Source organism: Astatotilapia calliptera, chromosome 11 (assembly GCF_900246225.1).
Source record: "Astatotilapia calliptera chromosome 11, fAstCal1.2, whole genome shotgun sequence".
In the NCBI taxonomy this organism is placed as follows: Eukaryota; Metazoa; Chordata; class Actinopteri; order Cichliformes; family Cichlidae; genus Astatotilapia; species Astatotilapia calliptera.
Window position 1 is genome coordinate 10339273 of NC_039312.1, and position 17965 is coordinate 10357237.

At 41.7% G+C, this 17965-nt stretch overlaps 2 pseudogenes; both read right to left on the minus strand.

Moving 5' to 3' along the window:
• Positions 1 to 101: 101 nt before the first annotated feature.
• LOC113032585 (C-C chemokine receptor type 1-like) lies at positions 102 to 4950 on the minus strand (annotated as a pseudogene).
• A 3080-nt stretch (positions 4951 to 8030) lies between these two features.
• On the minus strand, positions 8031 to 17916 carry LOC113032583 (C-C chemokine receptor type 1-like; annotated as a pseudogene).
• Between the last annotated feature and the right edge of the window lie 49 nt (positions 17917 to 17965).

The window sequence follows — 17965 nt, forward strand, 5'->3', positions numbered from 1 at the left end:
AAAGGAGAGACACTGGTGAAAAACACTGGTGCTATGTGGCAAAGTGACAAACAAACAAAACTAACAGGAAAAACACTGAAACTGAACACTAAAACATTCATGACAAAAACAATTACAACTGCCCTCCACCTTCTATAGTTTAAAAGAAGCAGAGGTGACTTCAGAGCCCCTGGACATAACTGAGCTCCTCCTGAATGAGCTGTCTGTCAGATCTCTGCTGTAACCAGGCATCAACTTTTTCAGCAGCTGCAAGGCTCGTCTCATAAACTTCTCTCCCACAAAAGCATAAATGATGGGGTTCAGACAGCAGTGAGTGTAAGCTAAGGCCTCGGTCACTGTTTTTGACAGCCTTATATTTTTGTACCAGGTTTCATCATCAGGGATTATTCCTCTTTTCTGAAGAAACTCCAGGAAAAGGGAAATGTTATATGGAGCCCATAGTAAGAAAAATGCAAGCACTATGCAGATGATCAGCTTGACGATGCGGTGCTTCTTTGCGGTCCTCATGCTCAACAGCGTGGGAATGATCGTGGAGTAGCAACCTACCATCAACAACAAAGGAATGATGAGACCCAGCACATTTATGGTGAACAGGCTGTAACGCTCCCAGACTTTGCTCTCCTCGGGATAGTCACACTCCACCCTATGGGATTCCTGTCCTATTGCCTTTATGAAGATAAAATCCGGCAGAGACACAAACAAGCTCAGCATCCAAACGAGCACGGTCAGAATGATGGAAACCCTCTTTGTGCGATAACGTGCAACCCTGTGAGCGTGCACGATGATCATGTAGCGCTCCAGCGTCATGACAACCATGAAGAAGATGCTGCTGAAGAAGCCAATGTGGTGAGACCCGGAGATCAAACAGCACATGAAGTCTCCAAAAGCCCACTGACCGACCCTGGCGTTGTGAGAGTAGAAAGGCAGCGTGAAGACGAAGAGGAGGTCAGAGAGAGCCAGGTTGAAGAGGCAGATGTCTGTCAGGTTGCTCTGATTGCGATGCTTCACCAGGACACACACCACTAGCCCGTTACCTTTGGGGGAAAAGACATAATATATGTACCTGTCAGTAGAGCAGGGCGATATGACCAAAAATATTTATCACGATATACATGTTGGATTTGTATTGTTGATTATCATTTATGCTTAGAAATATCTACTTATGTAGACTTAGAGTTTTATAATTAGTTGTAGATTGATAGAGGTTTGATCCTTAGTAGTCTGCAGAGACATAGTGTGCATTCCAGAGTGCTCTGGCATTAAGACCCACACTCTGGGAGGATGGGAGAGGTCGTACCTTTTCTTATTGTTTTATGGTAGGATAAATGTATCTATATCTGTTTTAGGCTAAGTGCCCTTTGTTTAGATAAACTGCTGGACTTCCAGACCAGCAGGTTTAGGGAAGTCTTCATGGGGTCATACTCTGACCCCACACACACACACACACACACACACACAGGCAAGGTACTCTTTGTTTCTATGTAGACGTCATATGTTAATGAACCTATGTATATTCATGTAACCTCAATAAAAGCAGTGTTACGGGGGAGCGGACGAGAGCAACTGGGGTCAAGCGAAGGAACGGCGCTTGTCCGGTTCTCTCCCGTGCACGAGAAACATGAAGAACTTTGCCTACTCGTGTCTTGCTTTGCTGTGTAATTACATTGTCTTCAACGTTCCAGTGAATAGGTTTAAGCTACAAACCTATCAATACATTTGAAAATTTGCAATACCGATATAACTGACGATATAATTGACACTAGACAAAATACTTTACAACTCCACAACTTCATTAGTGCAAAAACCCCCATCAATTTATTTTCACTTAAACAAGCAGCTGTTTTTTATGTGCATTAAAGTTATATAAAAATTTAACAGTGCAAATGCAAATTCCTTGCTGACAGTTTAATCAAAAGGCATTTCCAGTGGAAATTGACCGACATATCCTCAGCATAACCATGTATAATATCCACAAAACTTAAAAAGAGGTTATACACACACAATACTGTAATATTATGTTGAAACACAGTACGTATCACTCCGCAAGGCGCCTGCCTACGGTAGCCGTGATGCTCCGACAATCCATCAAGCGGTGCGGGTTCGTAGCTTAGCAAAGTTGTACTAAAACATTTGACAGATTTTCGAGCGCCGTGTACATAAAATCATTTCGAGGTCAGTAAACACAACCAGAATTCATACATAAGGCACACGGGCACTGTCGATTTTTATAAAAATCCAAGGATTGATTTTAAGCGCGCCGTATTTTCCGAAAAACATGGTAATAACGACGGTCCGCTAGCATGCTCTAGCAGAAATAGTGCTTTGTTGTTTATCTGACAGACGAACGCTAAACCAGTTCCACACCACTGAAGTTGCAGCATTTTTACAAACCAATTGGTTCAACTGTTTCATTCAACGATCCGCTTTTGCTGTGAAGGTTCTCAGTCATCCAGGTCATCGTAGTCTAAGGAGCAAACAAACTTAACAACGTGGTATATGCTGTACAGTGCAGCAAGGAATGCCCAGACCTCTACATCGGAGAGACCAAACAGCCACTTCACAAGGGCATGGCACAACATAGAAGAGCCACCTCCACGGGACAAGACTCAGCTGTCCATCTGCATCTAAAGGACAAAGGTCACTCTTTCGAGGATGCCAATGTTCACATTTTGGACAGAGAGGACAGATGGTTTGAAAGAGGAGTGAAAGAAGTCATTTACGTCAGCGGTCCCCAACCTTTTTTGCGCCACGGACCGGTTTATGCCTGACAATATTTTCATGGACCGGCCTTTAAGGTGTCGCGGATAAATACAACAAAATAAAACTAGTACCGGTACCGAAAAAAAGAAAATTTATTCATAACACACATGAAAAGACCCAGAAAAACCAAGTTAACGATAAAAACGATGACAAAATAACGCTGAAAACCAATAAAAACCCTGAAAATTATACATTTCACACCTGAGCCTCAACTCTCGCGGCCCGGTACCAAACGACTCACGGACCGGTACCGGTCCGAGGGTTGGGGACCTCTGATTTACGTCCACTGTGAGCGACCATCTTTGAACAGAGGCGGTGGTTTACGACACCAACTGTCTGCCATCTATAATCCAGTTTTGAGATCCCTTCCCAGACGCCTTAATGCCCACTCACATCCTGGGCCATCTGACCTCAGGAAATCACATGATAGGGTGGGGCCAGGTTTCACAATGAACTCACCCGAAACCCTGGCTGATTGTGACCCACACCCGCTTTCACACCTTGGCTCATGTGAATAGGTAGAGGATCATCAGGGGGTCCTTTGTCCCTCTTTGGGGGGAAACTCCCAGTGGTTTTAAATCTGGCACTCTCCACCATTTGACCCTTAGAAATAAAGAAGCTTATCGGATGAGAGGTGAAACGTTTTCAAGCAACTCAAAGAAGTCCAGACGCTTTTCTTTCCAAGCTCCTTAGATCAGCTTTTGCCCTTCTCATTCTCCATCGCTGCCATGCTTTTTCCGCCATGTGCATATAAAAACAAAGGCACTGCACATGCGCGTTTTACCCAAATTCTATTGTGATATTTCATTTTCTTATCATTGCCCAACATTATACCGGTATTACCGTGAACGGTATGATATGGCCCAGCCCTACCTGCCACACTGTTACATGTTGAACAACATTCTCTCTTTCCCGTTCCATCTGCGTGTCTCACATACACACACCTACATACATAGGTAAAAGTCAGCAAGTTAGAAATTCCCAGAAAAGGAGGTCTGTGCAATGTGTAGAAACAATCCATAATCTCCACAGCATACACACAAGAGGACACACCTACCTATGAAGCCCAGGATGAAAACCAAACTGTAGAGAGTGGTGAGAAACACTTTGTTAAAGTCCTTTACATCACTTAGGTTGGTAGGAGAAAAGCCTGTGTCGTTCTCATGGTAATCTGGGTAATCATAGATTGTGGTGTTTTCTTCTGCAGAAAGAGAGAGAAAGATTTACTATATTGCTCATTGCATCAAAGTGTTAGGTTTGGTTTCGTAATGCCGTTTCAACCCTTATCAAGTGCAGCCTGAATTTCCAACCTATTGCTGATGACATGTTTCTGTTTTAAAGGAGGTTTTCCTTTGCTATGAGCACCACAAATAATCCATTCACATCTGCTGGTTTGGCCCCCCAGGGAGTTGACAGTGGGGCTGATTTTGCCACCTATTGGTGCTCATTGGTACTCCCTCTTGGGAACATCGTTAATCCATAAAATGCTTCTTTTTAAAAAATAGGATTAAAATCTTCTTCACAAAGTCTATGATTTAAACCTGCACCATTATTGTAACAAATCTGATAACTGGTTTTGTTGGGATTAAAATTATTAGACGAGGATGGTATTCCATAATAAACCTACGATCAACTATTGGGTTTGTTTATCTGTGTTATTGTAATTTTTAATGTAAGCATTGTTTTGGATGTGATGAAAGGTTTTAACACTATTACAATGATTTTACAATATTACCATTATTATTCTGAAAATAACAGATACATGGATGGAGATAACAGCACTTGTAAAAGTTGTATTAAGGCATTGTGGCAGTGTTGTGTTGTTTTTAACTACTATTAAAAAAACAACAGTAAAAATAAGATCTCTAGATTAAAGATGAAATTAGAAATCATGAAGTAGCTTTGACATAGTTTCAGTCACAGTATTTGGTTTTAGATCTCTGTGACAATGCGTGCAGCTTTGAACACTACACTTTATAACCCAAGTAAATTTCCAAGAGCTCTGTAAAACATGACACTTTAAATAGTCTAAATTGTGGATTAATGTTGAAAGCTAATTACCTGACATTGTGATATCTCAGTGATGGCTCATCCAACCAGGTCCAGTCAGGAATTACACTTCAAGGCTCCCTTTCCCCGTTTACTGATGTGATCCCTTTAGATGTGCAGAAATGAACTAACTATCAAAAGTTCTGCAGTCCGCTAATGATGAGAACAGAAAGAGAAAAAAAAGGTGTTGCTTCCTGTACGTCCCCAAGTCTGATCTTTATCAGGAGTCTGCTTGAAATCTAGACTGCCAGAAAATGGTTCAAAGCACAACACAGCAAATGGTGACAGAAATTTCTACTTTGACTAATTGACTGCTGGTTTTTGCCAAAAGTGACAGAAAGTTTATTTTTATTGCTATTGTTACTATTTTTATTTGTTTTTCTTCTTGGACTCATTAATGTACACCACTGCTACATATTATATACTTTGTACTAACAGGAGACTTTAGCCATTATGCCTCACTAATACTGTGTTGGACCCACTTTAACTTTCAACAGGTGCTGCAAACAGTCCTCAGTTATTTTGGTTCATGTTGATGTGATAGCATCATGCAGCTGCTGTAGATTTGGTGGCTGCACATTCATTTTCTTTAAAGAATAATTATATTGGGTCCTGTTTTGATAGATATAGTGAAGAGTGACACGAAAGGGGGGGCGGGGGGACTTTTGGATGACATGTATACCTATATAACCATATGCACTATATATCTGTCTGCACTGAACATATATGCGGTAACTTTCACACAGACTCTTAAGCACAAGATGTTTTTCCTCAACATGGTTCATTAAGGTGGTACAGTAGCAGGGCAGTTAATGCTGGGGAGAGTTCTCCTGAATAACTCACTTTCCAGCTCCGGTAGCGGAGCACAGTATGAATGTGCTCCGGTGGCAGCACATTCATAAAGACAAACCTCCAGTTCAGCCACATCCCAAAGCTGGTCTGGTGGATTTAGGCTGTGGTGGCTGTGGAAGCCATTTGAGCACAGTGAACTTGTCATGTAAAAATAACAGTGTGTGGTGATTTGAACTCTATGACATGGTGGGTGCTCCTGCTGGAATCAGCCATCAGAAGATGGAAACTCTACAGTGATGCACATAGTCAAAAGCAATACTCAGGATGCGCAGTTGGTGCTGAGGGTCACAAACTTTGCCACGAAAATATCCCCCACACCATTACACCACCAACAGCACCATGAACTGTTGATACAAGGAAGGATCAATCCATCCTTTCATGTTGTCTACACCAAATTCTAACATCTGGCATCATGTCCCTGCCATCCAAGTATGGCAGCTGAAAGAAATCTCCGTCCCGGGTCATCCGTGGATCGGTTTTCCTCCGAGGCGTGGGCACCTATAAGCAGAGTTTTGTCTTTACCCTATAAGATTCAAAATTATTCAAAGTAACACTCAGGTATGCCGTTCAGCAGGTTAGTTACGACGTCGGGAGTAGCTTGGGAGAACAAGGAAACACAGACTGCTTCAGGTTGCCTTCCCAAACCAACTCAAAGGTTTATTCATCATACAACAGTTTATATAGAGGAAAAAGGTTCGTGTGTCAGCAGATTCTCAGTTCAAACCGGTACAGACCAAATATGGAAGCGTCTTCCTGCCCTCTGAGCAAAGAAGTATCCTTTGTATAGTTTATCATTTCAGCTACAATTTATGATTATCCCAGGGAAATACACTCCTAGACATAGAATACAGAGTTCTTTCATTAGTGAATTCTGAAACAAACCACCTGGCCTTTAACAAACCTTTTTCTAAGAGATAAAGAAGGGAGGATGGGAGTAAGGAAGTGATCTCTGTGGTATTTTCGACCTTGAGGTACCAGCCTGTGATTCTTACACATTAATTCTTGGGTCACAGAGAAAGAGAAAAACAACTAGTAAATGGGCCTTATTGAGTAACAGTTTTCCTGTATAATATCACTATAAAACAATATCCTGTAAATGCTACCATGGTATCAAAATATCACAACAGCAGCAGAACTCAAGAATAATATGAACTGACAGCATTTTCCAGTCTTCAGTTGTCCAAACTATGTAGTGCAAACTGCTCCCTCAGTTTCTTGATCTGTTGATCGGAATGGCATCCAGTGTGGTCTTCTGCTGCTGTAGCACATCTGGGTCAATGTATATTATATATTCAGAGATGCTTTTCTACATATTGTAGTTGTAACAAGTTTTTATTTGAGTTATTTTAATTTTAGGAATTGAACTTTGTTCAATTGAGATACAAACATATGGAATGAATGTAGAATATTACCACTTAAGCTGCTCCTAAGTGTACTTCCCCGATGTCACAGGGACAATGTGACATCGGGGATGTCGGGACAATGTGATTTTTATTTTAAGTAAATTCAAGATCTGCAGTAAAATGTTTTCACTTAAGAAAATTCTGATACAAAATGAGGACAAGAGACGAGTGGATGCCAGCCTTGATTCATGAACAGTGAAAGTACAAGTACAAGTATCATAACAAAACATAAGCATGCATAAGATCAATACCTGGAAAACAGTACGGTACAAAAAACCAAAACCAAAAACCCATCTGAAATGGGAGTCAAAGTTACTGAGGCAAAAGAAAGGAATTTACTTACAATGTAAAAGTAAAAGGTAGCAAAAGTAGGTCAGTCCACTGTATATTATATGGGGCACTATATATTTGTGTGTGTGTGTGTGTGTGTGTGTGTGTGTGTGTGTGTGTGTGTGTGTGTGTGTGTATTAAAAAGTGAGACAAAAACCAACACTGGAAAGTTTGTTTCCAATCCAATTCCATTATAAATGCTGGCATAAAGCATTTTTTTCAAAAGTTATTCTAAAACCCAACTTCAGAATTCCATACATTTGAATAAACCACTTTTCCACAAGCTCATTAAAGATGTGTGACAAAAAACAAACTAACAGATTGTTGCAAATACTGTTGTAAACAAAAGGTTCAGTTTAAGCAAGTTTCATTAAGCCTGAGCAGAAGAAGAAAGGGCATTGCACAGAGTTTGGAAAAGACGTGAGATTCTCTAAAACATATGGCTATGGTAACAGAATAGTGTCGTTTATAACACATTTGAAATCTTATGGCCATAACAACATTAGCAGGATCTAAAGGTGTACAGACAAACTTTAAAGGAGAGACACTGGTGAAAAACACTGGTGCTATGTGGCAAAGTGACAAACAAACAAAACTAACAGGAAAAACACTGAAACTGAACACTAAAACATTCATGACAAAAACAATTACAACTGCCCTCCACCTTCTATAGTTTAAAAGAAGCAGAGGTGACTTCAGAGCCCCTGGACATAACTGAGCTCCTCCTGAATGAGCTGTCTGTCAGATCTCTGCTGTAACCAGGCATCAACTTTTTCAGCAGCTGCAAGGCTCGTCTCATAAACTTCTCTCCCACAAAAGCATAAATGATGGGGTTCAGACAGCAGTGAGTGTAAGCTAAGGCCTCGGTCACTGTTTTTGACAGCCTTATATTTTTGTACCAGGTTTCATCATCAGGGATTATTCCTCTTTTCTGAAGAAACTCCAGGAAAAGGGAAATGTTATATGGAGCCCATAGTAAGAAAAATGCAAGCACTATGCAGATGATCAGCTTGACGATGCGGTGCTTCTTTGCGGTCCTCATGCTCAACAGCGTGGGAATGATCGTGGAGTAGCAACCTACCATCAACAACAAAGGAATGATGAGACCCAGCACATTTATGGTGAACAGGCTGTAACGCTCCCAGACTTTGCTCTCCTCGGGATAGTCACACTCCACCCTATGGGATTCCTGTCCTATTGCCTTTATGAAGATAAAATCCGGCAGAGACACAAACAAGCTCAGCATCCAAACGAGCACGGTCAGAATGATGGAAACCCTCTTTGTGCGATAACGTGCAACCCTGTGAGCGTGCACGATGATCATGTAGCGCTCCAGCGTCATGACAACCATGAAGAAGATGCTGCTGAAGAAGCCAATGTGGTGAGACCCGGAGATCAAACGGCACATGAAGTCTCCAAAAGCCCACTGACCGACCCTGGCGTTGTGAGAGTAGAAAGGCAGCGTGAAGACGAAGAGGAGGTCAGAGAGAGCCAGGTTGAAGAGGCAGATGTCTGTCAGGTTGCTCTGATTGCGATGCTTCACCAGGACACACACCACTAGCCCGTTACCTTTGGGGGAAAAGACATAATATATGTACCTGTCAGTAGAGCAGGGCGATATGACCAAAAATATTTATCACGATATACATGTTGGATTTGTATTGTTGATTATCATTTATGCTTAGAAATATCTACTTATGTAGGCTTAGAGTTTTATAATTAGTTGTAGATTGATAGAGGTTTGATCCTTAGTAGTCTGCAGAGACATAGTGTGCATTCCAGAGTGCTCTGGCATTAAGACCCACACTCTGGGAGGATGGGAGAGGTCGTACCTTTTCTTATTGTTTTATGGTAGGATAAATGTATCTATATCTGTTTTAGGCTAAGTGCCCTTTGTTTAGATAAACTGCTGGACTTCCAGACCAGCAGGTTTAGGGAAGTCTTCATGGGGTCATACTCTGACCCCACACACACACACACACACACACACACAGGCAAGGTACTCTTTGTTTCTATGTAGACGTCATATGTTAATGAACCTATGTATATTCATGTAACCTCAATAAAAGCAGTGTTACGGGGGAGCGGACGAGAGCAACTGGGGTCAAGCGAAGGAACGGCGCTTGTCCGGTTCTCTCCCGTGCACGAGAAACATGAAGAACTTTGCCTACTCGTGTCTTGCTTTGCTGTGTAATTACATTGTCTTCAACGTTCCAGTGAATAGGTTTAAGCTACAAACCTATCAATACATTTGAAAATTTGCAATACCGATATAACTGACGATATAATTGACACTAGACAAAATACTTTACAACTCCACAACTTCATTAGTGCAAAACCCCCCATCAATTTATTTTCACTTAAACAAGCAGCTGTTTTTTATGTGCATTAAAGTTATATAAAAATTTAACAGTGCAAATGCAAATTCCTTGCTGACAGTTTAATCAAAAGGCATTTCCAGTGGAAATTGACCGACATATCCTCAGCATAACCATGTATAATATCCACAAAACTTAAAAAGAGGTTATACACACACAATACTGTAATATTATGTTGAAACACAGTACGTATCACTCTGCAAGGCGCCTGCCTACGGTAGCCGTGATGCTCCGACAATCCATCAAGCGGTGCGGGTTCGTAGCTTAGCAAAGTTGTACTAAAACATTTGACAGATTTTCGAGCGCCGTGTACATAAAATCATTTCGAGGTCAGTAAACACAACCAGAATTCATACATAAGGCACACGGGCACTGTCGATTTTTATAAAAATCCAAGGATTGATTTTAAGCGCGCCGTATTTTCCGAAAAACATGGTAATAACGACGGTCCGCTAGCATGCTCTAGCAGAAATAGTGCTTTGTTGTGTATCTGACAGACGAACGCTAAACCAGTTCCACACCACTGAAGTTGCAGCATTTTTACAAACCAATTGGTTCAACTGTTTCATTCAACGATCCGCTTTTGCTGTGAAGGTTCTCAGTCATCCAGGTCATCGTAGTCTAAGGAGCAAACAAACTTAACAACGTGGTATATGCTGTACAGTGCAGCAAGGAATGCCCAGACCTCTACATCGGAGAGACCAAACAGCCACTTCACAAGGGCATGGCACAACATAGAAGAGCCACCTCCACGGGACAAGACTCAGCTGTCCATCTGCATCTAAAGGACAAAGGTCACTCTTTCGAGGATGCCAATGTTCACATTTTGGACAGAGAGGACAGATGGTTTGAAAGAGGAGTGAAAGAAGTCATTTACGTCAGCGGTCCCCAACCTTTTTTGCGCCACGGACCGGTTTATGCCTGACAATATTTTCATGGACCGGCCTTTAAGGTGTCGCGGATAAATACAACAAAATAAAACTAGTACCGGTACCGAAAAAAAGAAAATTTATTCATAACACACATGAAAAGACCCAGAAAAACCAAGTTAACGATAAAAACGATGACAAAATAACGCTGAAAACCAATAAAAACCCTGAAAATTATACATTTCACACCTGAGCCTCAACTCTCGCGGCCCGGTACCAAACGACTCACGGACCGGTACCGGTCCGAGGGTTGGGGACCTCTGATTTACGTCCACTGTGAGCGACCATCTTTGAACAGAGGCGGTGGTTTACGACACCAACTGTCTGCCATCTATAATCCAGTTTTGAGATCCCTTCCCAGACGCCTTAATGCCCACTCACATCCTGGGCCATCTGACCTCAGGAAATCACATGATAGGGTGGGGCCAGGTTTCACAATGAACTCACCCGAAACCCTGGCTGATTGTGACCCACACCCGCTTTCACACCTTGGCTCATGTGAATAGGTAGAGGATCATCAGGGGGTCCTTTGTCCCTCTTTGGGGGGAAACTCCCAGTGGTTTTAAATCTGGCACTCTCCACCATTTGACCCTTAGAAATAAAGAAGCTTATCGGATGAGAGGTGAAACGTTTTCAAGCAACTCAAAGAAGTCCAGACGCTTTTCTTTCCAAGCTCCTTAGATCAGCTTTTGCCCTTCTCATTCTCCATCGCTGCCATGCTTTTTCCGCCATGTGCATATAAAAACAAAGGCACTGCACATGCGCGTTTTACCCAAATTCTATTGTGATATTTCATTTTCTTATCATTGCCCAACATTATACCGGTATTACCGTGAACGGTATGATATGGCCCAGCCCTACCTGCCACACTGTTACATGTTGAACAACATTCTCTCTTTCCCGTTCCATCTGCGTGTCTCACATACACACACCTACATACATAGGTAAAAGTCAGCAAGTTAGAAATTCCCAGAAAAGGAGGTCTGTGCAATGTGTAGAAACAATCCATAATCTCCACAGCATACACACAAGAGGACACACCTACCTATGAAGCCCAGGATGAAAACCAAACTGTAGAGAGTGGTGAGAAACACTTTGTTAAAGTCCTTTACATCACTTAGGTTGGTAGGAGAAAAGCCTGTGTCGTTCTCATGGTAATCTGGGTAATCATAGATTGTGGTGTTTTCTTCTGCAGAAAGAGAGAGAAAGATTTACTATATTGCTCATTGCATCAAAGTGTTAGGTTTGGTTTCGTAATGCCGTTTCAACCCTTATCAAGTGCAGCCTGAATTTCCAACCTATTGCTGATGACATGTTTCTGTTTTAAAGGAGGTTTTCCTTTGCTATGAGCACCACAAATAATCCATTCACGTCTGCTGGTTTGGCCCCCCAGGGAGTTGACAGTGGGGCTGATTTTGCCACCTATTGGTGCTCATTGGTACTCCCTCTTGGGAACATCGTTAATCCATAAAATGCTTCTTTTTAAAAAATAGGATTAAAATCTTCTTCACACTGTCTATGATTTAAACCTGCACCATTATTGTAACAAATCTGATAACTGGTTTTGTTGGGATTAAAATTATTAGACGAGGATGGTATTCCATAATAAACCTACGATCAACTATTGGGTTTGTTTATCTGTGTTATTGTAATTTTTTGTGTAAGCATTGTTTTGGATGTGATGAAAGGTTTTAACACTATTACAATGATTTTACAATATTACCATTATTATTCTGAAAATAACAGATACATGGATGGAGATAACAGCACTTGTAAAAGTTGTATTAAGGCATTGTGGCAGTGTTGTGTTGTTTTTAACTACTATTAAAAAAACAACAGTAAAAATAAGATCTCTAGATTAAAGATGAAATTAGAAATCATGAAGTAGCTTTGACATAGTTTCAGTCACAGTATTTGGTTTTAGATCTCTGTGACAATGCGTGCAGCTTTGAACACTACACTTTATAACCCAAGTAAATTTCCAAGAGCTCTGTAAAACATGACACTTTAAATAGTCTAAATTGTGGATTAATGTTGAAAGCTAATTACCTGACATTGTGATATCTCAGTGATGGCTCTTCCAACCAGGTCAAGTCAGGAATTACACTTCAAGGCTCCCTTTCCCCGTTTACTGATGTGATCCCTTTAGATGTGCAGAAATGAACTAACTATCAAAAGTTCTGCAGTCCGCTAATGATGAGAACAGAAAGAGAAAAAAAAGGTGTTGCTTCCTGTACGTCCCCAAGTCTGATCTTTATCAGGAGTCTGCTTGAAATCTAGACTGCCAGAAAATGGTTCAAAGCACAACACAGCAAATGGTGACAGAAATTTCTACTTTGACTAATTGACTGCTGGTTTTTGCCAAAAGTGACAGAAAGTTTATTTTTATTGTTATTGTTACTATTTTTATTTGTTTTTCTTCTTGGACTCATTAATGTACACCACTGCTACATATTATATACTTTGTACTAACAGGAGACTTTAGCCATTATGCCTCACTAATACTGTGTTGGAACCACTTTAACTTTCAACAGGTGCTGCAAACACTCCTCAGTTATTTTGGTTCATGTTGATGTGATAGCATCATGCAGCTGCTGTAGATTTGGTGGCTGCACATTCATTTTCTTTAAAGAATAATTATATTGGGTCCTGTTTTGATAGATATAGTGAAGAGTAACACGAAAGGGGGGGGGGGGGGGGGGGGGGGACTTTTAGATGACATGTATACCAATATAACCATATGCACTATATATCTGTCTGCACTGAACATATATGCAGTAACTTTCACACAGACTCTGTGTGTTTTGCCTCACCGTGGTTTATTAAGCACCAGCTGAGCATCCTGAGTTTTGCTGTTGACTATATGCAACTCTTCATCACTCTAATGTTTTAATCTTCTAATGGTTGATTCCAGCAGGAACACCCACCATGCGTGAGTTCAAATAACCTCACACTATTATATTTACATGACAAGCTCAATGTGCTCAAAAGGCTTCCACAGCTACCACAGCCTAAATCCACCAGACCAGCTTTGGGATGTGGCTGAACTGGAGGTTTGTCTTTATGAATGTGCTGCCACCAAATCTACAACAACTGCACGATGCTATCACGTCAGCATGGAACCAGAATTTCAATTTAATTCAATTCAATTTTATTTATATAGCACCAAATCACAACAACAGTCACCTTAAGGCGCTTTATATTGTACAGTAGATCATACAATAGTAAATACATAATAGATACAGAGAAAAACCCAACAATCATATGTAACAGAGATTAATAACAGGTATGATTAATTGCAGAGAGGTCTATTAACGCATAGTGAGTGAGAAAGGTGACTGGAAAGGAAAAACTCAATGTATGATGGGAATCCCCCAACAGCCTATCCCTATTGCGGCATAACTAAGGGAGGATTCAGGGTCACCTGGTCCAGCCCTAACTATATGCTTTAGCAAAAAGGAAAGTTTTAAGCCTAATCTTAAAAGTAGAGATAGTGTCTGTCTCCCGAATCCAAACTGGAAGCTGGTTCCACAGAAAAGGGGCCTGAAAACTGAAGGCTCTCCCTCCCATTCTACTTTTAAATACTCTAGGAACAACAAGTAGGCCTGCAGAGCGAGAGCGAAGTGCTCTAATATGGTACCTAATATGGTATCTAATATGGTACTACAATGTCATTAAGATAAGATGGGGCCTGATTATTTAAGACCTTGTATGTGAGGAGCAGGATTTTGAATTCAATTCTGGATTTAACAGGAAGCCAATGGAGGGAAGCCAAAACAGGAGAAATATGCTCTCTCTTTCTAGCCCCTGTCAGTACTCTTGCTGCAGCATTTTGGATTAATTGAAGGCTTTTCAGGGAGTCTGTAGGACATCCTGATAATAATGAATTACAGTAGTCCAGCCTAAAAGTAATAAATGCATGAACTAGTTTTTCAGCATCACTCTGAGACAGGATATTTCTAACTTTAAAGATGTTGCGCAAATGGAAGAAAGCAGTCTTACATATTTGTTTTATATGTGCGTTGAAGGACATGTCCTGGTCAAAAATGACTCCAAGGTTCTTCACAGTGTTACTGGAGGCCAAAGTAATGCCATCCAATCTGGTTAGATACCATATGTCTAAGATTTTCAGGGCCGAGTACAATAACCTCAGTTTTATCTGAATTAAGAAGCAGAAAGTTAGCGGCCATCCAGGTCTTTATGTCTTTAAGACATTCCTGCAGTTTAACTCATTGGTGTGTGTTATCTGGCTTCATAGATAGATAGAGCTGGGTGTCATCAGCATAGCAGTGAAAATGTACACTATGTCTTCTGATGATACTGCCTAAGGGAAGCATGTATAATGTAAACAGAATTGGTCCTAGCACTGAACCCTGTGGAACTCCATAATTAACCTCAGTGTGTGAAGAGGACTCTCCATTTACATGAAAAAATTGGAGTCTATTAGATAGATATGATACAAACCACTGCAGTGCAGTACCTGTAATACCTACAGCATGTTCTAATCGCTCTAATACAACATTATGGTCAGCAGTATCGAATGCTGCACTGAGGTCTAGCAGGACAAGCACAGAGATGAGTCCACTGTCAGAGGCCATAAGAAGATCATTTGTAACTTTCACTAAAGCTGTTTCTGTGCTGTGATGAGCTCTGAAACCTGACTGAAACTCTTCAAATAAGCCATTACCCATACTCTTATCTGACAGCGTTGCATCCAATGTGGTCTTCTGTTGCTGTAGCACATCTACTGCAAGATTTGAAGAGTTGTGCATTCAGAGATGCTCTTCTGCATACTTTGGTCATACCGAGTTGTTATTTGAGGTACTGGTGCATTCGTGCCAGCTGTCTGTGTCAGAAGTCTGGGTCTTCTCCATCAACACGACATTTTCAACCAGAGAACTGCAACTCACTGGATATCGTTTCTATTTTGGACTATTCTCTGTAAACACTAAAGATGGTTGAATAGATAGTGCAGTAGTTCCTGAAACATTCAGAACAGCCCCTCTGCACAAACAACCACGTTATGGTAAACAGAAATTAAACTGAATTTCTTCCCCATTATGATGCTCACTTTGAACTTCAGCAGGTTGACATGACCATGTGTGCAGGTCTAAATGCTCTCAACAGCTACAGGCCAGTGGCTCTGACTCCCCACCTGATGAAGACCCTGGAGCGGCTGGTGCTGGCTCAGCTTCGGACCCTGGTGAGATCAGCACTGGACCCACTTCAGTTTGCCTACCAACCTGGCATTGGAGTGGATGATGCCGTCAATCACCTCCTACATCGTTCCCTCTCTCACTTGTGGACCAGTGGGAGCATTGTGAGAATCATACTCTTTGATTTCTCCAATGCCTTCAACACCATTCTTCCCACGGTCCTGAAGGACAAGCTGGAGAACTTAGGAGTGGACCATGACCTCACATCATGGATACTGGACTACCTCACCGACCGACCACAGTACGCAAGAATTCAGGGCTGTGTGTCGGACAGGGTTGTCTGCAGTACGGGGCCCCCACAGGGAACGGTTCAGGCTCCGTTGCTTTTCACCATCTACACTGCAGACTTCTCCCAAAACTCCACCCAGTGCTTCCTTCAGAAGTTCTCTGATGACTCTGCAATTGTCGCCCTCAACATTGATGGGGATGACAGGCAGTACAGAGAACTGACCCAAGTCTTTGTGGACTAGTGCCAGCAGAACTACCTCCAGATCAACACCAGTAAAACCAAGGAGCTGGTGGTAGACTTCCGCAGGCACAAACATCCTCCACTGCAACCACTTAACATTCAAGGTATGGATATTGAGGCTGTGGATAGCTACAGGTACCTTGGTGTTTATCTGAACAATAAACTGGACTGGACTCGTAATTCAGATGCCCTCAAAACGAAATGGCAGAACAGGCTGTACCTGCTGTGGAGATTCAGGTCTTTCAGAGTGAAGGGTCAACTCCTGAAGACCTTCTATGGCTACGTCTACACTAGCCCAGATAAAATTAAATAACGGCATTTTCTATTGTTTTCGAGCGTTTCCAAACAGTTGTTCATCCACACTGAAACAATCGAAACTACTGTGTTCCTGTATTGCACATGGGTGAAACATAAGACTGCCCTGTCTGCCCCGTATTTACTTTCTGGCTATTTGAAACCTCGCAGCAAAATGTTGTAGAAAAGCACCGTGTTTTTTAAATGGACTGACAATGAGGTGGAGTTGTTGCTGCAAGTAACATAAAAGTACAAAGTTGCAAAAGGGTTGAGAATTAAAGAATTTGAAGAAAAGCTATACAACTGCTGTATAATGCCCTCCGCTATCTTAGTATAACTGGTCACATGACTGCATCATATGAATAAAATGCGTCATCGTTTTGAAAAGTCTCCGTTTACGCAGTCTACACTATGCAGCGAAATGTATCCACTTTCAAATGTATCCGCTTTGGAGAGCATTTTCAAAAAGCTCTGTTTTCCTTGACAAAAATCGCTGTCTCAGTGTGGACAGAAGGCCAAAACGGAGAGAAAAAGATGTGTTTTCAAAAAAAAAAGTATTATTGTGGACATGGCCTATGACTCTGTGGTGGGTGGCCTCTTTTACGGTGTGATCTACTGGGGCGGCAGCATCTCTGCTGGGGACAGGAAGAGACTGAACAGGCTGATCAGGAGGGCCAGCTGTGTTCTAGGATGCTCTCTGGACCCTGTGAAGGTGCTGAATGACAGGAGAATGGTAGCTAAGCTGTGGACAACATCCCCCATCCCATGCAGGAGACCCTGACAGTTGACCCAGTCATTGACCCAGTATTTTCTGTTCATCTGTTTATCCTCTGTATGTTCCACTTCCTGTTTTGTGTTAGCGTTACTCTGTGTGCATTATGTTCCAGTTCTTATTCCATGAATCTTTAGTTCAATTATGTTCAGCTGCTCACTCACCTGTCACCTATCAGTCATTATTCAGCCAGTGTATTTAAGTCCTCAGTTCTCTCCTGGTCTTGGTCGCGTCATTGATGTTCATGTGATGTTCATGTGATGTTGTCACTGCTATCTATGCCACATGTTTGCCTTTCAGTTCAGATCAGTCAGCCATTCATTCAGTCCAGTTATTCAGTCAGTCAGCCATCTCCTGTTTTCGTCATTCGTCCCTCACAATAAACACCCTGAATCCTCACCGTGAGTTCTGCGTTTGAGTCCTCTTCTCCACATCCACTCAGCAACTCCTGACAGACAGCACTGAATACCTCCTTCAGTGGCAGGCAGTGCTGGTCAAGTTACTTGAAAAAAG